The sequence below is a fragment of the Callorhinus ursinus genome, unplaced genomic scaffold, assembly GCF_003265705.2.
Source record: "Callorhinus ursinus isolate GAN/ISIS: 27379988/994484 unplaced genomic scaffold, GSC_fseal_2.0 scaffold4, whole genome shotgun sequence".
Classification (NCBI taxonomy): domain Eukaryota; kingdom Metazoa; phylum Chordata; class Mammalia; order Carnivora; family Otariidae; genus Callorhinus; species Callorhinus ursinus.
The window spans coordinates 36,520,997-36,546,761 of NW_027397066.1; the positions used below are offsets into that span (position 1 = coordinate 36,520,997).

Consider the following 25,765-nt stretch of genomic DNA (forward strand, 5'->3'; position numbering starts at 1 on the left):
AATGGAATATTACTCAGCCATCAAAAAGAATGAAATCTTACCATTTGCAACAATGTGGATGGAAATAGAGGGCATTAGGTATTATGTTAAGTGAAATAAGTCAGTCAGAGAAAGACAAATACCATATGATTTCACTCATATGTGGAATTTAAGAAACAAAACAGATGAACATAGGGGAAGGGAAGGAAAAATAAGACAAAAACAGAAAGGGAGACAAACCATAAGAGACTCTTAATCATAGGAAACAAACTGAGGGTTGCTGGAGGGTGAGGGGTGGAGGGATGGGGTATCTGGGTGATGGACATTAAGGAGAGCATTTGATGTAACGAGCACTGGGTGTTACATGCAACTGATGAATAACTAAATTCTACCCCTGAAACTAATAATACAGTATATATTAACTAAATTGAACTTAAAAGCAAAAAAAAAAAAAATCCGCAATTCTACCTTTGAATACCACATACAAGAGTACTCCAGATACTTAAAAGACCTTACTATAAAAAGTGAAACTATTAAGTTAATAAAAGTAACATCTTGTACAAGGTTTCCCTTGTCATTTTACATTCTGTGATAATAGCAGAGCCTAATCCTTTCATTCAACAGCAAAATAGGCCTTGGAGCTTGGGAATTGGGCTAGGTGATTAAGGAATCAAAAATCCGAGATAGATAAGGGCACATGAAACATAATGGAAATTAATTTGCACGAACAAGTTAAAAAGAAGTTCATTCTAAAAATGTTTAAATACAAATATAAAATGTGATAAAAATATATTTCGCATATAACCATAACCTATTTGAAATAAGTTACAAATAGGGAATTTTCCAATGCTTATGCACAGCAAAGAACAAGTATCTTCAGGCTTACATTACTATCAGTGCAGTTTCATTTGTGGTAAGAGGCGACGGCCAACCAATTTGATTTTGACCACTAAATGCGTTAAAGGGAAAAGAGTAATGGCCTGTAGGTCAGGAGCCTAAGTTCAAGTCCTACTTCGGCTCTAGTCAGAATTATTACCCTCGCAAAGTCACTTAACCTCTGAGTTTCAGTTTCCTCATTCAAGAGTTAATCAAAATCTTGATTAATATTATCAAAATATTTTTGGATTACAGACCACTTTGAGACTCATGAATAGTAGGGACCTCCTGCTCTCCTAAAAATGCTCAGGTGATTATGCATAAATAATTGTGAATCAAATATCAGAAAATTCACAGACCTTTAAGAGGTCCCTGCGCCTCAGATTAAATATTTCTAAGCTAGCAAACAGCTACAATTCCTTTCAACTCTAAAAGAAAAACAAGAAGAGAAATATTTGAAGGAAGATTACTAGGTTTCTGGCGTAACTATCAGAATGCATAAAATGGCCATTTACTGAAATTGAAATAGGTATTGGTAGGAGAGAAGGAGGGCGATTATGAATTTTATTCAGAACTTGTTAACTTGAATATAATAAATCAGACATGTCACTCACATATTCACAGCTCTGAATAGGAGTTTAGTTACCACTGGGTATGGCATTCAAGTCTGCTATGGATATAAATTTGGGAGCCATCAGTGAATAAGTGATCATCACATTATGGTGGATTAGATCTCTGACTGACATGGGAATGGTAACAAAACTTCAGTAACTCTAATATTTAATTTCTAGGTAGAGAATGAAGGAAACAAAAAGAAGAGACAACGAGATAAGCATAATGTTGTGTCCTACAATTAAGAACCCTAAAAGTGTGGGGCGCCTGGGTGGCTCAGTTGGTTAAAGGCCTGCCTTCGGCTCAGGTCATGGTCCCAGAGTCCTGGGATCATGTCCCACATTGGGCTCCCTGCTCAGCAGGGAGTCTGCTTCTTCCTCACCCTCTGCCCTCGCCCCCAACTCATGCTTGCTGTATCATGCTCTCACACTCTTGCAAATAAATAAAATCTTTTAAAAAAAAAAAAGGATCCTAAAAGTGTCCCTGATGAATGGATGAACAGAAAAATCGCCTTTTTCCTCTGGTCTGGCACTGGTCCAAGCTTTTTTACAAGGCTTGGATAGAGGATTACACCTTTGATTTTATCGCCTCAGTTAGGTGCAAGCTGAACAGCCATATGCACAGAAGCCAACAGAAGGAGGGTTTCAAGACAGAATAGTCAACAATGGCAAGTGCTGATAAGAGATGGAAATAAATAAGGAAGGAAAGACAGCTACTGGATTTAATGGCATGGATGAAAAACACTGGGCTGTTTTAAAGAGGTGCTAAGGACAAAAAGCCAGATAGCTTGATGTGTGCTGAGATGTAAGTGTAAAGTGAAAAAATGGAAACGTTAACATCAAAATAGAGACCAGTGTTTCAAAAAGGTCAGTTGATTAAGGTGGTAACTGGATAAAGATAAGTGATAACTTTCAAAAATTCAAATATGTAAGAGGGTAGTTGGGTTAAAATAAGGAACTTTGAGGACATTTCATTATTGTTTTAATGGAAAGAACCCAGCAAGTTTGAAAGCTAATGGGAAGTATGCAGTTGAGAGAAAGAGAGGTTGAATGCCAAGAAATAAAAGTAATAATCATTAATGTAAGATTCCTAATATGATGGCAGTGATAGGACCCAGAGCATAGAGCTGAAGAACCACCCTCAGACAGAAAGGACAGTTCCTCTCTTACTGTCATGGAAGAAAAGGCACATAAGTTGGATTCAGTTGCGGATAGGTTTGTACCATTGGCAGCAGGAAGATGAATTAATGTAATGGCTTCCATTTTTCTGTAAAGAAAGAGGCAAAGACATTTGCTGAGAGTGATGGACAGGAATAGGTGAGGTAACTGGAGGTTTGAAAAAAAAAAGCTGCAATAAGAATACATTGCGAAGATGAGAAGAGTTTATCAGAAAAGCACAGGAGAATTGTCAGGCAGTGTTGGCTGTCTAATTAAGGCTAGTGTTCATGGATTTTTAATAGAGGTGATCTGTTCTATTATGTGGCTTTCTCCAGCATGTCCAAGTCTCTTGGTTATAACTGGAGAAATTTGTTAGCTGGGTCTAATCAGAGCCACAAGAGGGATTGGGGAAAGAAGAAAAAGGCAGAACAAGAGTGTTCAGGTTATTTCCAGGAAAGTGATGGCAATTAGAAAGCTGTAACCTAAATTAGATAATGAGGGCAGTGGACAAAGGAAGGCTGATGAATTGAAAGAAAGTGGCTATAACAGAGAGTGATCACACAAGCTAGCAGGAGAAGATATTTTGAGCCATGAGATTTTGAATTAATACTTATATATATATATATATGGCATATGGTCTATCTTTGTTGAGTTAGTGACCAGAAAAATATTTGAGCCAAAATTTGCCCCATCCCCAACCTTAGTGTCTCCCCTGGTAATCCTATCTGTCTAGAGTATTCATTGGCAATCTTCTGTCCATGCAAGCACATTTTGAAAAGAATGGAAGTACAAATTCTCATGGATATGGCTATGTCAATGATGACCAACTTGATATAATAAATGACTCATCAGCCCTTCCTCTCATCTTCTATATGCCTGTGAGTTCTTCTAGGTAGTAGGCATGAATGAAAGTACTAGAGTCACCTCTGAATCTACCTCCCCACCTCCCTTGTACTCAATAAGCAGTCCAGAAGTCCTAATGATTAGTTCTTCACCATATTTCTCAGACTCTTTCCCTCTTTTCCATTTACATTGTCATCAGCTCAGTTCAAGCTAGGGCTATCTCATGCCTACACTCCTGAAATCATCACCTCTCAAAGGCTTTTCTGGCTATAATCTACTCCCTTCATGTCTTCCTTTGGCTCTGTATTTTTAATATCTACTTTTATCTTCAGGATAAAGATATTTATTTTGTCCCCCCACTAGTAGGTTCACTGAAATTAAGGATTGTATTTATGATATAGACATGTTGATATCCCTCATCAAAGAATCTAGCCTATAGTGATTACTTGGTAAACATCAATGAATTTGACACATTTTGCTCTGATAACACTGTGATAACACCAGCTTTATCAAACACTTAATAAAAAAAATCTGTAGTTTAAGCTTCCAAAGAATATTCTGGTCTCCTGTGCTCAGGTTTTGTCAGAATAGTTTTTGACAGATATACTCCTAGGTGACCAGAAATCTATGGCAGATTTCAGCCATTTCTCTAAGATGGCCTTTGGGATTTTCCTAACACAGCTGGATTCATGGCCTCAGCTTTTTATCAGACTGATGTTCCCTCTAAATCACTGTACTGATTCTACAAAGTGGTCTGTATTTTTTTTTTTTTATTTAATCCATGACACTTGGACAGTTTTGGTCTTGATAAAAAAAAAAAATGGGTAGGAGCTGGAAGTTTGAACACACGTAATCTTCAGAGTATTAGAGGATGGGCCACTCTAGGCAAAATTATGAAGTACATGGATTTGGTTTTCACAAAGAAAGTTCTGCTTTTATTCCATGTTCCTCTCATATCTTTCTCTCTATACCTAATTCACGTATAAAATGCTTTTATGTTCTTTCTTCCTTCCATCCTTATTAAAACAGTCTCTTTAAGACAGTATTCTATCTCTCTGTATTTGTATCTATAATCCAATATGTAGAAATACATCATTTATTAGCTACCAATTTTTAATAATTATAATTTATCTTTAATTCTGAAAGAGTATAAGCTATAATTAAAAGACTTGAAAAAAATAAGTAAAAGTTACTTAAACTCCTACAAGCTAGAAATAACTAAGGGCATTTCCTTCCAGCCTTTTTAATGCATGAACATTGACTTGCATCTTTTTCAATATAATTAACAGCATTCTATGCATACAGATCTCTGTCCTGTTTTTTCACTTAATATTTCAGCAAGATCATAATTTTTCTTAAAACCCACTTGTTTATAATTAAACAGGCTGCTAAAAATTAATCTGGAAAGTGCTTAAAGAAGAATACTCTATAGCACCATCCCCTAGAGATTCTAATTCAGTAGGGAACAAATATTCAATTTTAGTCAACATCCCAGGTGATGCTACTACAAGTTATTTAGACTATCATAGCTTTATTTATGTTTTTACACATCCTGGAAGAAACAATTGGTTCTATCAATTCCTTTTCATCAGCATCCTTAACTAGCTCCACTCCATTTTTCATAAGACCCACACTAAGCATCCACAAAGCTGGGTGAATCCCATTATCTACCCTCTCTACTTCTGTATCCACACCAGAGACTATCTCCCAATCACACAATTTGTTACCACTACAAATTTACAATTTCCTTTAATTATTTCTAAAATCACTGATGAGCTACTGGCATTGGTAAATCTAATTGATGTTTTCAGTCTTAATCTATGGTCAACCCTCCGTACCATTTACACTGTTGTGCTTAAAACTTGTTTTTCCCATAGATTCTACAACCACTTCTCTCTTCTGATATTTCCAATGTCCAATTGACCTTTCTCAGTATCATTTTACAGGTTCCTCTTTATCTACCTGCAACAGCCTCAGCACATTCTCTGCCTCTCCAAACTTACTGATCATCTGATCTCCAGTACCTGTATATGAGACATCTCCACCTGAAAATTACACAGATAACTCAAATTCAAAAGGTCTAAAACTAACCTCATCACATTCTCCTTAGGGAGAAGGGCAGGCCCTCACTGCTCCAGGATGCCCCATTTCACGTAAGGCCATCACCAACTCTGGAGCCATCCTCTATATCTCTTTCTCTCTCTCACCTACATCCACTAGGTCACAAAGTCTGAGCTGATCCTGACACAGGATCAAAAAATCATATCAGACTCCCATGAAAGAGAGATTAGAGTATCAGACTTAACTAAGAATTTTGAGAATAGAGGCACAGATGAAACAAAGAGTGGTCCCTTGTGCCTCCCCAGTCCCTTATTTCTGACATAAGATACTTATTCTCTGCCCCCAAATAATCAACGAAGAACTCAAAAAAGGTACCCAGAGAAATAAATAGCTTATGTGGGGGACATGCCTTATAGATTCTTTACTTATTTACCATAAGTCATCCTTTAGCAAGGTCATCTGGCAAAGTCCTTCACTAGAGAAGATCTCTTCTTCCTAGAAATATCATTCATCTATTCACTTGGAGAGCCGGTTAACAAGATTAGACCAAGTCACCTGACTTCTTTGCTTTTTCCCAAGGCATCTTACTGGTAAAGGGAATAAATGAATCATAGGATGACTGCCAGATACTTTAACTCTTTCCTCCCAAAGTTCAATTGATTCTATCACCTACACAGCACTAGAATTTATTCCTTACTCCCTATATTTTCTAGAGCACACCAGCTGATCTCTAGCCTGACTGAACCTTTCCAACAACCACGAGCCAACCAAGTAACTTTGGTTTCCCCAATTCCATATATTACTCCACTGCCACAGCTGCTTCTTCAAAATGCATATTTGATCACATCCCTTCAGGGTTTAAAACCCTTTGCTTGACATACAATGTACTGTATTATCTTTCCTCTACCTACATTTCCAGATTTCCCCCAACACATTCCCTGATACCCAGCCAAATCGAACTTGTCTAACAAGCCATGCCTCACAGAGTTCCCAAGCTCACGTGGATGCTCACCATTCTGTCAATAATTTGCAATGTCAAATGCCTTCTGGGAACCCTCCATTCAGTTCAATTAATAACTACCTCCTCTGTATTACCATTGTTCTTTATAAATAATAAATAAAATAGTTTACTTGAGAAAAACTTGACTTTGAATAAAATGCCATGCCAAGTGATTTATATGCATTCTATCATTTATTCCTCAGTGCACCCTCTGAAATATTTACTATTAGTCCATTAATTTTACAAAAGAGGAAAACAAGGTTTGGAGACAATAGACTGCTTACCCAAAGTCACACAGTTATTAACTAAAAGAGTTGGGATATGAACATAGTACTGGTTTACTCCTTAAACTCACTCATATTATGTCTCTACACGCCCATCACAGAGCTTCTCTAATTAAATCAATAAACATTTGCTAAGTGTCAATTTGGTGCCAGACACAGTATGAGGCTTCACTGAGCAGGGCACAGAGAGTAAATCTAATTTAAAAATTCAGCTTCACTAACTGAAGAAACACAAATTTTCATTTCATTTTAAAAACCTATTTAGGGGCACCTGGGTGGCTCAGTCGGTTAAGCATCTGCCTTCAGCTCAGGTCAAGATCTCGGGGTCCTGGGATCCAGTCCTGAGTCAGGCTTCCTGCTATTGGGTAGTCTGCCTCTCCATTTCCATTTGCCCCTCCCCCCACCCCTGCTCCTGTGCTCTCTCTCTCAAATAAATAAATAAAATCTTTAAAAAAAACCTACTTAGTACATACCACCCTTCACTACTTCAATCAAGAGAAACAGTACTGTCAGTCTCTTCAACAAATGGTTTTGGGAAAACTAAAGAACTCTATACAAAACAGTGAAACTGGACCACTTTCTTACGCTATATACAAAAATAAACTCGAAACGGGTTAAGATCTAAATCTGAGACCTGAAACCATAAAAATCCTAGAAGAGAGCACAGGAAGTAACTTCTCTGACACTGGCCACAGCAACATTTTTTTAGATAGGTCTCCTGAGGCAAGGGACACAAAAGTAAAAATAAACTATTGGGACTACATCAAAATAAAAAAGCTTCCGCACAGCAAAGAAAACAACAAAATTAAAAGACAATCTACTGAATGGGAAAAGATATTTGCGAATGACATGTCTGATAAAATGTTAGTATCCAAAATATATAAAGAACTTACACAACTCAAAACCAAAATAAGAAATAATCCAATCAAAAATAGGCAGAAAACATGACAGACATTTCTCCAAAGAAGACATACAGATAGCCAAGAGTTACATGAAAAGATGTTCAACATCACTCATTATCAGGGAAATGCCAATCGAAACCACAATGAGATATCACCTCACACCTGTCAGAATGGTTAAAATCAACAACACAAGAAACAACAAGCATTAGTGAAAATATGCAGAAAAAGAAGCTCTCATGTTAGCAGAAATGCAAACTGGTGGAGCCACTGTGGAAAACAATATGGAGGTTGTTCAAAAAATCAAAAATAGAACTACCATAAGATCCAGTAATTCCACTACTGGGTATTTGTCCAAAGAAAACAAAAACACTAATTAAAAAAAGATATATGCATATGCAACCCTATGTTTATTGCAGCATTATTTACAATAGCCAAATTATGAAAGCAACCCAAGTGTCCATCAATAGATGAATGGATAAGGAAGATGTGGTGTGTGTGTGTGTGTGTATTATTCAGCCATTAAAAAGTATAAAATCTTGTCATTTGAAACATGAATGGATCTAGAGAGTATTATGCTAAGTGAAATAAGTCAAACAGAGAAAGACAAATACCATATGATTTCACTCCTACATATAATTCAAGAAACAAAAAAAAAAGGAACAAAGACAAAAAGAGACAAACCAAAAACCAGATTTGTAACTACAGAAAACAAACTGATAGTTATCAGAGGGGAGGAGGGTAAGGTGGGTGGGGAAATACGTGAAATAGGTAAAGGGGATTAAGAGTATATTTATCATGATGAGCACTAATATATAGAATTGTTGAATCACTGTATTGTACACTTGGAAATAATATAAGACTGTACTTAACCATACTGGAATTAAAATTTAAAAAAAGAGGGACACCTGGGTGGGTCAGTCGATTCAGTGGCTGGCTCTTGATTTTGGCTCAGGTCATGATCTCAGGGTTGGGAGATCTAGCCCAGGAAGGGCTCCGTGCCCAGTGCTCAGCGTGGAGCCTGCTTGTCCATCTGGGGAGCTGGGGAGCCGGAGCCCCGGGTCGCAGCGACCAGAGCCGGCTCCCCCAGCGGCGTCCTGAGGACCCGGCGTCGGCCTCCTCCCGCACCCTCCGAGGCTGGAGAGTGGATGAAGTGGGGGGTGGGGTGGGGGCAGCGTCCGGAATTCCGAGGACAGGAGGCAGAGGCCATCCCCAATCCGGATTATTGGAAGGGAGAGAGACCCCCAGTTTGGGGAGGGGAGAGCTGGGCGTTGAGCGTGCCCGGCAGCGGGCGCTGCCTTTAGCGGAAGGGTATCTGCCGGCTCTCCCCCTCCAGCCGGGACGACTCGAACAAGCAAGGCCAGGGACCCCTGTCCTTCATTCTCTGCACCCCCTCGCCCTGGCTCTGGGGCTGGCCCAGGGAGGAGACCCTGCCCACTTCCCGCCTCTGCCCTCCACAGGGTCTGTCCTTCCACTTCCCAGAGTGAGGGGCCCAGGCCCCAGGCTGCCTGTGTCCCGCTGCAAGGGCAGGGTCCCTCTGTTGAGGGGGAAGGGCCTGGCCAGCTGCAGCTTCTTCCCTCCTGAGCTCCCCATCTCTGTCGCTGCACCCTGCAACTCCCATCCCTCCATATTTATTTCCCTGGCCCCCTGCCAGCCCTCCATCTCTTTCTCTGGGATTCAGGCCTCCCTGACATGGAGAGTAACCTGTCTGGCCTGGTGCCTGCTGCTGGGCTGGTCCCTGCGCTGCCTCCTGCCGTGACCCTGGGGCTGACTGCGGCCTACACCACTCTGTATGCCCTGCTCTTCTTCTCCGTATATGCCCAACTCTGGCTGGTGCTCCTATATGGGCACAAGCGTCTCAGCTATCAGACAGTGTTCCTGGCACTCTGTCTGCTCTGGGCTGCCTTGCGCACCACCCTCTTCTCCTTCTACTTCCGAGATACCCCCCGAGCCAACCGTCTGGGACCCCTGCCCTTTTGGCTTCTCTACTGCTGCCCTGTCTGCCTGCAGTTCTTCACACTGACACTTATGAACCTCTACTTTGCCCAGGTTGTGTTCAAGGCCAAGGCGAAGCGCCGGCCGGAGATGAGCCGAGGCTTGCTGGCTGTCCGAGGGGCCTTCGTGGGGGCCTCGCTGCTCTTTCTGCTGGTGAACGTGCTGTGCGCTGTGCTGTCGCGCCGGCACCGGGCACAGCCCTGGGCCCTCCTGCTGGTGCGAGTCCTGGTGAGCGACTCCCTCTTTGTTATCTGCGCACTCTCTCTTGCTGCCTGCCTCTGCCTGGTCGCCCGGCGGGCGCCCTCCACCAGCATCTACCTGGAGGCCAAGGGGACCAGTGTGTGCCAGGCAGCTACGATGGGTGGCGCCATGGTCCTGCTCTATGCCAGCCGGGCCTGCTACAACCTGGCGGCCCTGGCCTTGGCTCCCCGGAGCCGGCTGGATGCCTTCGATTATGACTGGTACAACATCTCTGACCAGGCGGACCTGCTGAATGACCTGGGGAACAAAGGCTACCTGGTGTTTGGCCTCATCCTCTTTGTGTGGGAGCTGCTGCCTACCACCCTGCTGGTGGGCTTTTTCCGGGTGCACCGGCCCCCACAGGACCTGAGCACCAGCCGCATCCTCAATGGGCAGGTCTTTGGCGCTCGTTCCTACTTCTTTGACCGGGCCGGGCACTGTGAGGACGAGGGCTGCTCCTGGGAGCACGGCCGTAGCGAGAGCACCAGCATGTCGGGCAGTCTAGGCTCTGGCAGCTGGTACGGCGCCATCGGGCGGGAGCCAGGCTGGTGCGGGGGCAGCCAGACACGGACCACTCCTCTGCTCTGCTCCCAGGTGCTGGGACCAGGTGGCCACCACCACAGTCTCTACTCCACTCCACAGACGTGATCCCCTCTTATTCTCCCCCTTGAACACCCAGACCCCAGTCCTCCAATCCCAGGCCCCTGTGCCAAGTACATTTGCCGCTTCTTGCCCAGGATCATGGGAGGCTGTGGCCACCTCTTCCCCTGGCCTGCTCCTTGCTACTCCTGTCATAGTGAGCTTATGCTGTCCCCTAGGATGGGGGGCATGGCCCTGGCTGCCAGATGCCCGCAGCACCTTGGCATGACCTGCCGCCTCCACTTCTGCACCGGAGCCGGCTACCTCTCCTGCACCTGCCCCTCAATAAACAGTCTCTGTGCCCCTCAAAAAAAAAAATGCCCCTGTGTGTGCGCATGGGTGTGCTCTCTCTCTCAAATAAATAAAATCTTTAAAAAAATTTTAAAAAAAAGAAAGAAATAGTACTGTCAGACACACTGTGAGACTTCACTCCACAGAGGGGAGAACATGTCTAATGTGAAATTATCCCCTTAACTCTGGACTAGCTGAAACATCCACATCAGGATTAACAGTGAATTTCTCTGGATAGTTAAAGGAACGTAGTAATTGCTATCATTCATGGGCTTTTGAAAGATTATTTATTACAATGTATAGGCATTATTGTTGCCCGTAATTTCCCTACAACTGCTCCATATCTTGCACCTCTGAATTTAAACTCACATTCCAATGCCAGGCAAAAGTTATTCATCTGGCAAGTAGCTAGTGTAGAAGCCTCAGCTTGTATCTTGACTGTTATGGAGAATGAGTTAGTGCTTTAACCAGCTTCTTCCTCATATTTTAACTCAAAGAAACTTATATTTTGTTATTTCTGGTTCAATTTACATAGTGCAATTCAACCGAGGTGCTAAAAACACCTGACAAGTTATCTCATTTATGCTCAGATCATTTTTCAGGTAAGAGATGGAGAAATAATCTCAAAGTATTTAAGTCATTTTCATTAAATCAATAAACTAGAAAGTGACAGAAGTTAGCCTCTGATTTTCTCTAATCTTCACCAGAATCCATATACACTTTAGAGTAACTACAGAGACACTTGTCTAATGATTTAGCAGATTTTCATTTATCGAAGATTCTAATATGCATATTTTGAAACTACATACTTCCATAATTTAAATATTCCTCAAGTTCTCCAGTGTAATCTGAAGTCTTTCCTATGAGCTCAACCTAAAGTACATGTCTTCAGTTCTTCCTATGATTCCAAGATATGCACATCCTTGATAAATCCCATTCAGCTTAAACTAACTAGAATGCATTTGGTTTTATGTAGCTTAGAAATAGGTCTTATACTAGAGAATATAGTTCTTTGCTGCAATAACAAAACATAAATTATGGTGCTGGTTTATTGTAGCAGGGAGGAGGTCAGGTGGTTGGTGCCAGGATAAAGATGTTACCAACAGGAAAGCTGACAACAACCATTATGTGATGATGACCATTTGGTCAAATTATGATCTGCTGTACCTAAGAAGATAGACACATGCCAACTAAAGCTATAGCATGAGATAAAATGCTAGGACATTTCAGAATATTAGTATGTAGTGTTTGCTTCCTGCTTCTTTCAGCAAAGCCTTATAAGAGAGACCCACCTAGGAAATCTTCCAGAAGAGACAGAAGAGAACCCAGCTCTTCTAAAACAGGTGCTCTTTCCTCCCTCTGCCTGAAATCCGAAGGAGAATTTGAAGGAGAGTCCTAGAATGTGGAAACTTACAGAGTTGGCAAATCTAGCTATTCCATACAGGAAACAGAAACAGTTAAAAGATGCGGCCACAAAATGGCAGGGAATCTTCCAAGGACCTAAGGGGCTGTGTCAAAAGAGCACTGAGCCTCTCGCGGGTCAAAGACTGCGCAGTTTGAGCATACAGCAGTAACAAGTGTCATTGACAGAAATGCTTAAATACATAAAATATCCATGATTTCACAACTACACTTGAGAGAGGGAGGGAGGGAGGGAGGGAGGGGGAGAGACTGAGAAAAGCAGCAGCAAAGGAGGAGAAGAATGACAAGAATGAGGACAACAACAACAGGAAGAAAGGAAAAAGGGAAGCCCCCCAAAGACCAAAACAGTTGTAAGGACTCCCTGAACATCACTAGAAGTTACTCAGGAACCAACTCCTTGCTGTGGAAAATGACAACAAAAAAGAAAGAATTATGCATTTTCCCTGCCTTTCCTCTATGAATTGTATTTTAAGTAGTTCTTGAGAGAAAGTTCTTCATTATAAAATTCCACCTGATAAATATGGAAGAAATGATAAAATAAGAAAGTCACAATTTTGGCATCCCCTAATATAATAGCTGCATCAGGCAATGGTCATCAATATAAAACTACTAGATCAATGTTTCTTGGGCACTTACAATGACGGGATCAGACTGACACATCTGCAGATTAATTACCACTAAAAATGGGACAACCTGACACTTGAGGAATGGTCACCTATGAACTAACATATTAACAGAGTTACACACAATCACCTATGAATAGTCTTGCCAAGAAAAAAAAAGCTGAATCTAATCAAGGTTGAGTTAATGTTCATTTACAGAAAAGGTAGAGACAAAGGAACAATTTAAATGAGGTCACAAGAAAGCAAGCAACCATATCCAGAACACAAGGCATTAATTAGGTCACCAGACCCTATTTCCCAAAACAAATTGATGGCATTATATGTAAAGAAACAGAGGCAGAAAAAGAGAGAGAGGACGAGCTATCCTATATTGAGACAGGCACGTAAAAATAACATATACAGTCCCAAGTTTAAAAAAAAATAACTATTAAAAAATCTTTGAGACCGTCTTGGAAATATGATTGTGGATTATGCATCAGATTTTGACAAAAAATATTATTTGTCTTGTTAGAGTTGAAATTGGAAGAGTAGCTATATAAGGAAATATCCTCTTTTTTTGTTTTAGATACTAAAGTAGGTAGGAGTGAAACAACAATGGTTTGGGTTTTCTTTAATGCTTTAGCAAAAATAAAATCAGAGAGATGAAGTGATATTTTGATTATTGCTGAATCTAGAAGATGAATATATGGGAATTTTTCTCAACAATTCTTTTTTTTCATTATGTTTAAAATTTTCATAATATAAAAAATTTATGTTAAGAAAACAAGAGCAACGGGGCACAGGGCGGCTCGGTCAGTTAAGCATCTGCCTTGGGCTCAGGTCATGATCTCAGGGTCCTGGAATGGAGCCCTACGTCAGGCTCCCTGCTTCTCCCTTTTCCTCTGCTCCTCCCCCCCACTTGTGCACACTCTCTCTCGCCCTCTCTCTCTCTCAAATGAATAAATAAAATCTTTAAAAACAAAACAAAACAAAAACAAAAATAAAAACAACAGCAACAACAAAAACCTAACTACAAAACTGCAGCTTTAGCAGGAGGTATAACTCTTTCACACACGGGTGACAGCCCTACTGATGAAGCGAAGACCTTTTTTGAAATGAGAGACTCACAGAGGCCACAAAATAAAGTCTTCAAAATAAATAAATAAAGAGACTAAAAATGATTATGACACAAGATTTTGACGGCTCTTAACTCACTTGTGAAACTGACCAAAAGTACACTACAATTTTGAAGGAATTCTTTTGCCAAAGAAACTGCAAGACTGGCCATCAATAGCCGAGGCTCTTTAACCCTTAAAGCAGCCCGTATTTCTCTGACCCTGCGAAGCGAAGTGCACTGTGAGGTCTGCGTGGCTGCCAACAGGGTGTACTACCCAGTGCCTCCTTCCGATGTGGCCCCAGAAGACAGTGAACAGAAAAGAGTCTAGCAGAAAGTTAAGAATGGGACCATAAAGGACAACAGGCAAGGGGGTCTTATTCAATAGCAGAACCAGGTGCTTACCAGATAGTCTTAAGAAATGTATGCTATGGCCAGGAAAGAGAGTCTCCGCCGTCTGCATAGCAGGATTTGCTATAGACCTGGGATGCTGTGTGTTCCACATTCTCCCATTCTTGAAACAAAAGTTCTTACTGAAGTCACCCAAATATCCTATTTGATATTGTTTATGGATACACTGAGGGCAAATAACTTACATAGTCATATATTAATTCACAGGTGAGCATTCCACAAGAAATCACATTCAGACCTCATACAACATACTGCACATCGCCCAAAACAGAGGCGGGGCTGATGAGACTTGAGGTCTCCCCCTTGGGAGAAAGGCTAGTAAAATATTCATAGGCAAACTTAATAATAATAATAATAAACTTAATAATAAGTTTTTTTCCAGCTTAAATTATCTACAGTGGGGTCTGCTATCTGTAACTAAAACCTCTGTAACACAGAGGGCATTTAAAAATCATTGTATTTTCAAACTTTTCCCAGATTTATTACAATATGAAGAGTTTGAAATGAATATATTACTTCGCTAGGGCTGCAGTAACAAAGTATCATAAACAGCAAAAATTTATTATCTCACAATTGTGGAAGCTAGAAGTCCAAGATCAAGGTGTTGGAAGGCTTGGTTCTCCCTGAAGGCCACGAGAAGAATCTGTCCCATGGTTCTCTCTTACATTCATGGTTTGTTGCCAATCTATAGCACTCCTTGTCTTGTAGATTCATCAGCCTGAGCTCCACCTTCATGTTCATATGGTGTTCTCGCAGGGTGCATGCACGTCTATATTTCTTTGTCCAAAATTTGTTTTTTAAGATTTTATTTATTTACTTGACAGAGAGAGAGACACAGCAAGAGAGAGAACACAAGCAGGGGGAGTGGGAGAGGGAGAAGAAGGCTTCCAGAGTAGCAGAAAGCCCAATGCGGGGCTCGATCCCAGGACCCCGGGATCATGACCTGAGCCGAAGGCAGACGCCTAACGACTCAGCCACCCAGGCGCCCCTGTCCAAATTTTTTTCCTTTTAATAAGGACACCAGCTATGCTGGATTATGGTCCATCCTCATGACCTCGTTTTAACTTGATTACCTCTGTAAAGACCCTGTTTCCAAATAAGGTCATATATTCTAAGGTACTGGGGATGAGCATACCAACTTATCTTTTTGGGGAGACACAATACAACCCATAAGATGCTGCATACAATTTAATAAAAATTATAGCCATTACTGCCTAGTGTTTGTACTGAAACTGTGGAGTAGATTTGTTATTGTTTTTTTGTTTTTGTTTTTGTTCGTTGTTTATTTTTTTAGTTTTACCAAATACTGAGTATTATTACGCTTCCCAGTATGAATGCTAAGTACCAAATTATAATTATGATAAATATGGCTTGATAGTAGTAGCTATAAAACAGATAGCTTGAAATAACTAAGTTTACTTGACAATCCAAATATGCTAACACAAGAATTAAAAACTGAAATGTTGTAATGGTTCTTTTATGACACAGAAATGCATCATTCCATAGAAGAACTGTAAATAATTATACTAAGCTACAGAATCTTCCATGCTGGACTTCCTAGCATATTTATCCATGGTTCCATTTACCAGCAACATCAACAACTATTAACAAGTTCCATACCTCTTGTTACAAAACAAATATGTATCTTTTTATCACTGTCTGTGAATCATGCTAAAATCAACCCATCACAGGTCCACCTGACTGAAATAAAAAGAATACCAACTAACCATTTCAAATTCAAATTCAATCTTAATTATGGAATACTTGTCAAAGGTGACTAGGAGAAGTTTTCATTTTAATTTGATTAGAGGATTTCTTCATGGAGAATAGGCAACATCTATAAGAAATATAGCAACATCTGGTTTATTGAATAGATTTTTCATTTCTTCAAGTGGTAAAATTTCTCATAAGGATTCAGGTGTAATAGAGAAACCAAAAAAATTGTAACACTCAAAATACTGAGTTTATCTCTAAATAGGCAAGTTCAACAAACGGTCAAGATCAATAACAGTATTGCATTTTTCTAAAACAAATGTCATTATTCAACCACAGGTCAGAGAGCAAACATTTTTAATTGCCCACAGTGGCCATGGAGTTCTACTGATGCTCCCCCAAAGAATTCTCATGTTTACACACACACACACACACACACACACACACACACACACTCATGCCTAGACATTTATAATCAAAAATTAGTATGAGATATAAAAAACATATGATCATCTCAGTAGACGATACAGAAAAAAAATCTGACAAAATTCAACATCTGTTCATGATAAAAAAATCTCAACAAAGTGGGTTTACAGGGAACTTATCTCAACACAATAAAGGCCATATATGAAAAACCAACAGCTAACACCATACTCAATGGTGGAAAACAGACCTTTTCTTCCAAGATCAGGAAGAAGACAAGGATGTCCACCACCATCACTTTTATTCAACATAGTATTGGAAGTTCTAGCTGCAGCAATCAGATAAGAAAAAGAAATAAAAGGCATCCAAATTGGTAAGGAAGAAGTAAAACTTTCACTATTTGCAGATGACATGATACTATATAAAGAAAACTCTAATTTTTTTTAAGATTTTATTTATTTATTTATTTGAGAGAGAGAGAGCACGCATGAGAGAGGGGAGGGTCAAGGGAGAAGCAGACTCCCCGCCGAGCAGGGAGCCCAATGCGGGACTCTATCCCGGCACTCCAGGATCATGACCTGAGCCGAAGGCAGCAGCCCAACCAACTGAGCCACCCAGGCGCCCCAGACTCCACCAAAAAACTATGTGAATTAATAAATGAATTCAGTAAAGTTGCAGGATACAAATTAATATACAGAAATCTGCTGCATTACTTACACTAATAATGAAGTAGCAGAAAGAGAAATTAAGAAAACAATCCCATTTACCATTACACCAAAAAGAATAAAATATCTAGGAATAAATTTAACCAAAGAGGGGAAAGACCTATACTCTGAAAACTGTAAGACATTGATGAAAGAAATTGAAGACGACAGGAACAAATGAAAGGATATACCAGGCTCATGGATTTGAAGAATCATATCATTAAAAAAACCATACTACCCAAAACAATCTACAGATTCAATGCAATCCCTATTAAAATACCAACAGTATTTTTCATAGAACTAGAACAAATAATCCTAAAATTTGTGTGGAACCACAAAAGACCTTAAATTAGCCAAAGCAATCTTCAGAAAGAAGAACAAAGCTCCCAGATTTCAAGATACATTACAAAAGTGTAGTAATCAAAACAGTATGGTCCTGGCACAAAACTAGACACATAGATCAATGGAAAAGGATAGAGAGGAAATGAACCCGCACCTATATGGTCAATTGATCTATGACAAAAGAGGCAAGAATACACAATGAGGAAAAGACAGTCTCCCCAACAAGTGGTGTTGGGAAAACTGGACAGCCACATACAAAAGAATGAAACTGAATCACTTTCATTCGATACACAGAAATAAACTCAAAATGAATTAAAAACCTAAATGTCAGACCTGAAACCATAAAACTGCTGAAATGAAACACAGGCAACAATCTCTTGGACATCAGCCTTGACAACATATTTATGGCTGTCTCCTCAGGCAAGGGAAACAAAAGCAAAAAGAAAAAGCACAGCATAAGAAATAGTCAATGATATTGTAACAGGACATATGGTAGCTATGCTTGTGGTGAACACGGCATAATGTATAAACTTGTTAAATCACTAATTTGTACACCAGAAACTAATGTAACATTGTGCATCAACTATACTAAAAATAAAATATAAAATAAAAATAAATTATCGGAACTACACTAAAAAAATGCATAGCAAAGGAAAGCATCAACAAAACAAAAAGGCAATCTAGTGAATGAGAGAAGATATCTGCAAATGATATATCCAATACGGGGTTAATACCCAAAATATATTTGAAAAAATTATACAACTGAACACCAAGAAAAAATCTGATTAAAAAATGGGCAAATGATCTGAACAGACATTTTTTCCAAAGAGGACACACAGATGGCCAACAGACACTTGAGAAGATGCTCAACATCACTAATCATCAGGGAAATGCAAGTCAAATCCACAAAGAGATATCACCTCACACCCATGAGAATGGCTAGTACCAGAAAGACAAGAAATAGCAAGAGTTGGTGAGGATGTGGAGAAAAGGAAACGCCCATGCACTGTTGGTGGGAATGTAAATTGGGGTAAACACTGAAAAACAGTACGGAGCTTCCTCAAAAAATTAAAAATAGAAATACCATATGATCCAGTAATCCCCCTACTGGATATTTACCCAAAGAAAACAAAAACGCTAATTCAAAAAGACACACACACTCCTATATTTATTATAGCGTTATTTATAAAAGCCACAATATGGAAGCAACCCAAGTGCATCAACAGATGATTGGATAAACAAGATATGGTAAGTACACAATAGACTATTTCTCAGCCATGAGAAAGAATGAGATCTTGCCATTTGCAACAACATGGATGGACCTAGACGGTATTAACCTAAGTGAAATAAGTCAAACAGAGAAAGACAAATACCATATGACTTCACTTTACATGTGGAATCTAAAAACAAAACAAATGAACAAACAAACAGAGCCTGAAATACAGAGAACCAACTGGTGGTTGCCAGAGGGGATGTAGGTGAGAGATGAGCAAAACAAATCAAAGAGATTAAGAGTTACAAACTTCCAGTTATAAAATAAAGAAGTCACCAAAATGAAAAGTACAGAACAGGGAATATAGTCAATAATATTGTAATAACATCATATGGTGACAAATAGTGACTACACTTATTGTGATAAGCATCTAGTAATGTATAGAATTGTCAAATCAATATGTTGTACACCTGAAACCAATATAACATTGTATGTCAATTATACTTCAGTATTTTTTTACATGTTAGGAAAATGAAAAGAAAACACAGGAAGAAGCTCATTGATATTGGTCGTGGCAATGATATTTTGGATGTGATGCCCAAAGCACAATCAACAAAAGCAAAAATCAAGAAATGGGACTCCATCAAACTCAAAAGCTTCTGCACAACAACAACAACAACAAATTAATAAAATGAAAAACCAACCTACAGAATGGGAGAAAATTTTTGCATATCTTAGAAAAGGGGTTAATAACAAAAATACATAAAGAACTCAGTTAACTTAACAAAAAACAAAGAGAATAACTTAAAAATGAACAGAACATTTTTCCAAACAGGGCATCAAAATGGCCAACAGGCACATGAAAAATGCTCAACATCACAAATCATCAGAAATATGCAAATCAAAATCACAGTGAGATTCCACCTCACATCTGTTAAACGGCTATCACCCAGAATACAGGAGACAACAGGCGTTGGCAAGAATGTGGTGAGAAAGGAGCCCTTATACCTTGTTGGTGGGAATGTAAATTGGTCCAACTACTAAGGATAACAATATGGAGGTTTCTCAAAAAATTAAAAATCTGCCATACAATCAGCAATTCCATTACTGGGTATATACCCAAAGGAAATGAAAACAGGATTTTGATGAGATATATTCATGCCCATGTTTATCACAGAATTACTCACAATAGCCAAGAGATGGAAATGTCTGGAAATGTCTACCAATGGGTATATAAATAGATGTGGTACATAAACACAGTATAGTATTTTTTTTAAGATTTATTTATTTATTTATTTATTTGAGAGGGAGAGAGAATGAGAGATAGAGAGCACGAGAGGGAGGAGGGTCAGAGGGAGAGGCAGACTCCCCGCTGAGCAGGGAGCCCGATGCGGGACTCGATCCCGGGACTCCAGGACCATGACCTGAGCCGAAGGCAGTCGCTTAATGAACTGAGCCACCCAGGCACCCCACACACACAGTATAGTATTATTCAGCCATGAGAAAGGAGAATATACTACTCTTTGTGACATCATGGATGGACCTTGAGCATGTTATGCTAAGCAACATAAGTCAAACAAAAACAAGTACTGTATGATATCACTTATATGTGGAATCTTAAAAAGTTAAACCTGTAAAAAAAATGGAGTAAAATGGTGATTACGAGGGGACTGTATGGGGGGAGCACTAAGAGGATGATGTTTAAGGGTACAAACTATAACCAGCAGTAAATGAGCCATAGAGATCTAAGGCAGAGTATATTGAATACAGACAGCAATATTGCACTATAATTACATAATGTGATAAATATCGCTACATGGGCAATCATATTACAATATATAAATGTATCAAAGTAACACACTATACCCCTTAAACTTAAAAATACAAAAATCACTGGAATTATATGTATGAATCCTTACCCTCCACCCGCAGAGACATCCTAGATGCAGTTTTCACCAACCAGGAGAAGAGGTCGAAATATGGGAGTTACTTCTGAATGGCTGTGAGGATCTGCGTTAGATCTCTCTGCTTTCTTCAAATACCTGGACTTTCAGTAACTAAAAAGCTTATATTCAAAATGTGTAGCAGAGTTTCAATAGGAGCTAATGAGTTGAAAGCTAACACAGGGGCACCTGGGTGGCTCAGTTGGTTAAGCGACTGCCTTCGGCTCGGGTCATGATCCTGGAGTCCCGGGATCGAGTCCCACGTCGGGCTCTCTGCTCGGCAGGGAGTCTGCTTCTCCCTCTGACCCTCTTCCCTCTCATTCTCTCTCTCTCAAATAAATAAATAATCTTAAAAAAAAAAGAAAGCTAACACAGTTTTTTCAAAATTGTAGAAATATGTATTTAAATCCAATTTCTAGCCTAAAATTTTTGGCCAAGTGCCCAAATTCTGAGTGATGATGTTTGAGCCCACCTTGCTCTGTGACAATTTGTTCTCTTGCACAAAATTGCTGAAAAATCAAAGCTAAATGCATTCACCAGAAATATAAATATGGAGTATGATTAAGAGGTGCTTTGCCTAAATACGTGCCATAGTTTAGACAATAACCAGTGAATACCAGTATTCTTGTTAATTGTCAAAATTGACCAGTGACCAGCACTAAAACCTAGAAAAGTACATTTTTCTCCTAAGCAATGAAGAACCAATTAGAATAAACTTATTTTAATAATATTTTGACATTGATTTTATACTTTCTAGCTCAATATTTTTTGTAAAATTTCACTAATGATGATGGGGTCTTTTCAGAGCCATTTCAAAAAAATAAAAATCTTTAAAATAAATAAATAAATAAATTGAAGTGATACTAAATCTTAATTCAGTAATTACCTTAATGGAACCGCCAACATATCTAGTTCATTCATTAATTTGCACTCTTTTTCAAAAAACAAATATTTGTTGAGTGTTTAACGTGTACTAGCCACTGCACTGGGAGCTGAGAACACAAAAGGAAGACTTGGTGTCAATTTTCAAGGAGAGGACTAATGCAGAAGATCAATATGAAATGAGATTGTCACATGACCCAGCAAAGCCACTTCTGGGTACAGAGCCAAAGGAAAGGAAAACAGGATCTCAAAGAGATACCTGTACTCCCATGTTTATTGCAGCACTATTCACACCAGCCAAGATATGGAATCAACCTAAGTGTCCATCAATGGATGAACAGATACAAAAGGTGTGGTATGTATCTAATGGAATATCATTTAGCCAAGAGAAAGAAAGAAAGAAATCCTGCCATTTGTGACAACATGTACACACCTTGAGGGCATTATGTTAAGTGAGATAAGTCAGATAGAGAAAGACAAATACCTTATGATACCAATTATACATGGAATCTAAGAAAAAGCTTGTAGAAACAGTACAGAATGGTGGTTACCAAGGGCTGACAGATGGGGGAAATGGGGAGATGTTGGTCGAAGGGTACAAACTTCTAGTTATCAGATGATTAAGTTCTGGGATTCTAATGCACAGCATTGTGATTATAGTTAACAATAATGTACTATATACTTGAAGGTTGTTAAAGTAGATCTTACACGTTCTGGCCCCAAAAAAAGAATGGTAATTATGTGATATTGAGGTACTGACCAACACTATAGTGGTAATCATATTGCAAGATATAAATGTATCAAATCAACATGTTGTATACTTTAAACTTACTAGATGTTGCATATCAATTATAGCTCAATAAAGTTAGGAAAAATGGGATCTATCAAGAAAGGAATAAAGAGAGAGAAAGGAAATTACATATTGTAGGAAATGCAGTATGGACTCTTCACCGAGGCAAGCACAGAGACTAAATGCAAAAGGATTCTATAGCAAAGGTCACTCGGTGTTGCATGACTATGATACCAAGGAATACACTTAAACCCAATGGGTTAGGATACAACCTTGTAAATAATACAAGCTCAGCATAAAATACTTCATCTACTTTTGGTTTTGAAGGTGCAAAACATAACTAGCCTTGTAGGATAATTAGATTTCATGAAATGTTCCCACACAAAAGTGAATGATGGGAAGTTTACAGCTGATAGGCACAAGACATCTATATCAAGTCAGCAGCTAGAAAGGTTCACCATTACCCTTAGAACTTGTAAAGCAGTTAATCTGTTGGAGTAACTTTGAAATCCTATGAATACAGTTATTCTCATCTTTAGGCAAGTCCTTTCAAAACCTCCAATGGCACAGCCTCTCACTACTAAAAGAATGAACTCAACTGGAAAAGCCACCAGCATGTCTTGCAGGATAGTGGCTGCTCCTAAATGCTGACAGTTTACTCAATATGCTGAAGTTAATTCAAAAAAGGGTTTGAAAATGACACCTGTAAATAAATATAAATTGAAGGGTAATCTAAAATGCTACTTTCCAAGTACTTCAAATACACATTTATATACAATACATATAATATACAGATTATATATAGAGAGGGACAGTCAATCTCAACACCAAGCTGGTATTTAATACTGTTTTGAACTTAATTATACTAAGTATATAATTTTATGTCATTAACCAATATCCAGAACCAAGAGACTATATGTAATTAACAAAACTGATTTCAACTAAAATGGCCTCTTCATTATGCCACCTTCTAAGAAAAGAACATATAAACATATAAAATGAGTTCTAATACACAAAGTGAAAATGAATTTTCTATAGAAAAGGAGTATGTGACTACCTTAGCACTGTCTAAATTTAAATCAGTTTATCAAACTTATAAATATGACTTTGAGTCAAATGGTTTTTCTTTAGTTTAAAAAACATTCATAAATATGGTAGCCTTATGCAATAAAAATTAACCCTTTTATCAAATAAAGACACAAAATATGTATTTACTGTATTCTTATGGAAATTTAACATAGAAATATTTGATTCATTCATACACAGTTCACACTACCTTTTTTTGCTTGTAGAACTAAGTTCTAAGTACTCAGCGGACATTGAAGTATACTTGTCAAACTGACTGCATGAAACAGGTATAGTTTTTATATGTTTAGGAGGAAGGGCTTTGAAGTAAGAACTATTCAAATTCCATCTCAGCCCCATATAGGTCTATGACCCAGGCATGTTATTTAACCTTCTCAAATCATAGTTTCCTAACTGGAGTAGCAGGGAACCAAGCTCAAGGAAGAAGTAAATAAGTAATGTGTATAAAGCACATAAAAAAATTAGGTATACAGTAAATGTTCTTTTTATTACATGTTCTGTATTTTGAAAAAAAATCAACTTTTTTCTAAGCTTACAGGGAAAATATTTAACATCAACATTTATTTATAATACTGTGTGGCAAAGGACATGTATTATACTTTTATTATCTAAGATGTCAGTAAAAATGTTAATGTCATGGGGGAAATGTCATTAAGTATAATAAATGTACAAAACAAAACAAAGACATCATACAAACCATTTGTATAGTACAACTACAATGGATAGAAAAAAGACTGGAAGAAAATAAATCAAGATTTTATTAGCAGTTACTGTTGGTGATTTTTTAAATTTTACTTTTCTTTTATAAAATTCTTAAAACTGCATGTATTACTTTCATAATCAAACAAGAGCTACTTTTAAATGACAAGTTGACAATCATTTTCACATTTTTTATGAATGCCAGTTAATAACTCACGACAGTAGAATAGATAATAATTGATGCTTATCTTCACACAGATTATTTCTCTTCTTTCCAGGGGATTTTTTTTAAACTAAGGCATGCGCGCGCGCGCACGACCACACACACACACACACACACACACACACAAACACACTGTGAGTTCTGGCAATCTAAGCTACAAAAGTAAAAGAACTTGGTCAATAAAACTTATAATGTCATTTAGTCTTTCAGCTTCATAATCTGAATAACAACTGACCAATAAGAAGCTGTAGAGGTAGCAGGGAAAGCTAAAGTCATAACCCTATAAAAAAAAAAAAAAGATCAAGTTTAGAGGCACCTGTCTTGATTTCAGCACAAGTCATGATCTCAGGGTCTTGAGATCAAGCCGGGTGTGGGGCTCCGGCCTCAACGCAGAGTCCCCTGGAGATTCCCTCTCTCCCTCTCCCTCTTACCCCTACCCCCCTCAAATAAATAAATAAGTCTAAAAAAAAAAAGATCAGGTTTAGAGACAGTACTATGTCAGACATAAAAGTTTAATGCCCTTAAACAGGAACCAAGACCATAGCACAGCCTCCAAACTTTCTGTACCCCAGGGTTTTGGTCATTTTCTGTCTGCTTTATTACTTCACCTGTTTGCATGAAATCGGGATGTTGGTGTTTAAAAAGTTATCTGTTCCTTTTGCTTATTCTCCACTGACTCAAAAGTCATTCCGTCATGTGGTTGCAAAAGAAATTTTCACATTATAATTATAAAAATAACTAGTAAGTCTTTAGGAGGAAAAGAACAGTCTTTTTAAAAAAGAAGTAACAAAATTCTTTTCCATACAACATTTGGTGATAAAAGTAGAAGCACTTTTAGACTAGAAAATAATATAAAAGTTTAAAGGGGGGAAATCGGAGGGGGAGACGAACCATGAGAGATGATGGACTCTGAAAAACAAACTGAGGGTTCTAGAGGGGAGGAGGGTGGGGGGATGGGTTAGCCTGGTGATGGGTATTAAAGAGGGCACGTTCTGTGTGGAGCACTGGGTGTTATGCACAAACAATGAATCATGGAACACTACATCAAAAGCTAATGATGTAATGTATGGTGATTAACATAACATAATAAAAAAATAAATAAATAAAATAAAGGTATGCATCTAAATAGAATAACTTTTTGAAGATGTTTGTTAGAAAGCTTTGAATACAACAGAGCTGCTAACATAGGACTAAATAGCTATTTGAATATTTTCAACTCAACTAGCTATCTTCAACCCAACACAGTCAAGTAAATCAGAACAGATTTGAAAGAGTAGATATAAGAATCCATTTTGACAAATCAGAATTCACAGCTCAGTTCA

At 38.7% G+C, this 25,765-nt stretch overlaps 1 protein-coding gene and 1 pseudogene across 3 annotated transcripts in view; one reads left to right on the top strand and one right to left on the bottom strand.

Moving 5' to 3' along the window:
* Positions 1-25,765, bottom strand: part of KCTD8 (potassium channel tetramerization domain containing 8) — a 235,680-nt gene that overhangs the window by 203,393 nt on the left and 6,522 nt on the right. The gene's annotated exons all lie outside the window — the stretch shown is intronic.
* On the top strand, positions 8,753-10,897 carry LOC112836010 (integral membrane protein GPR137 pseudogene; annotated as a pseudogene).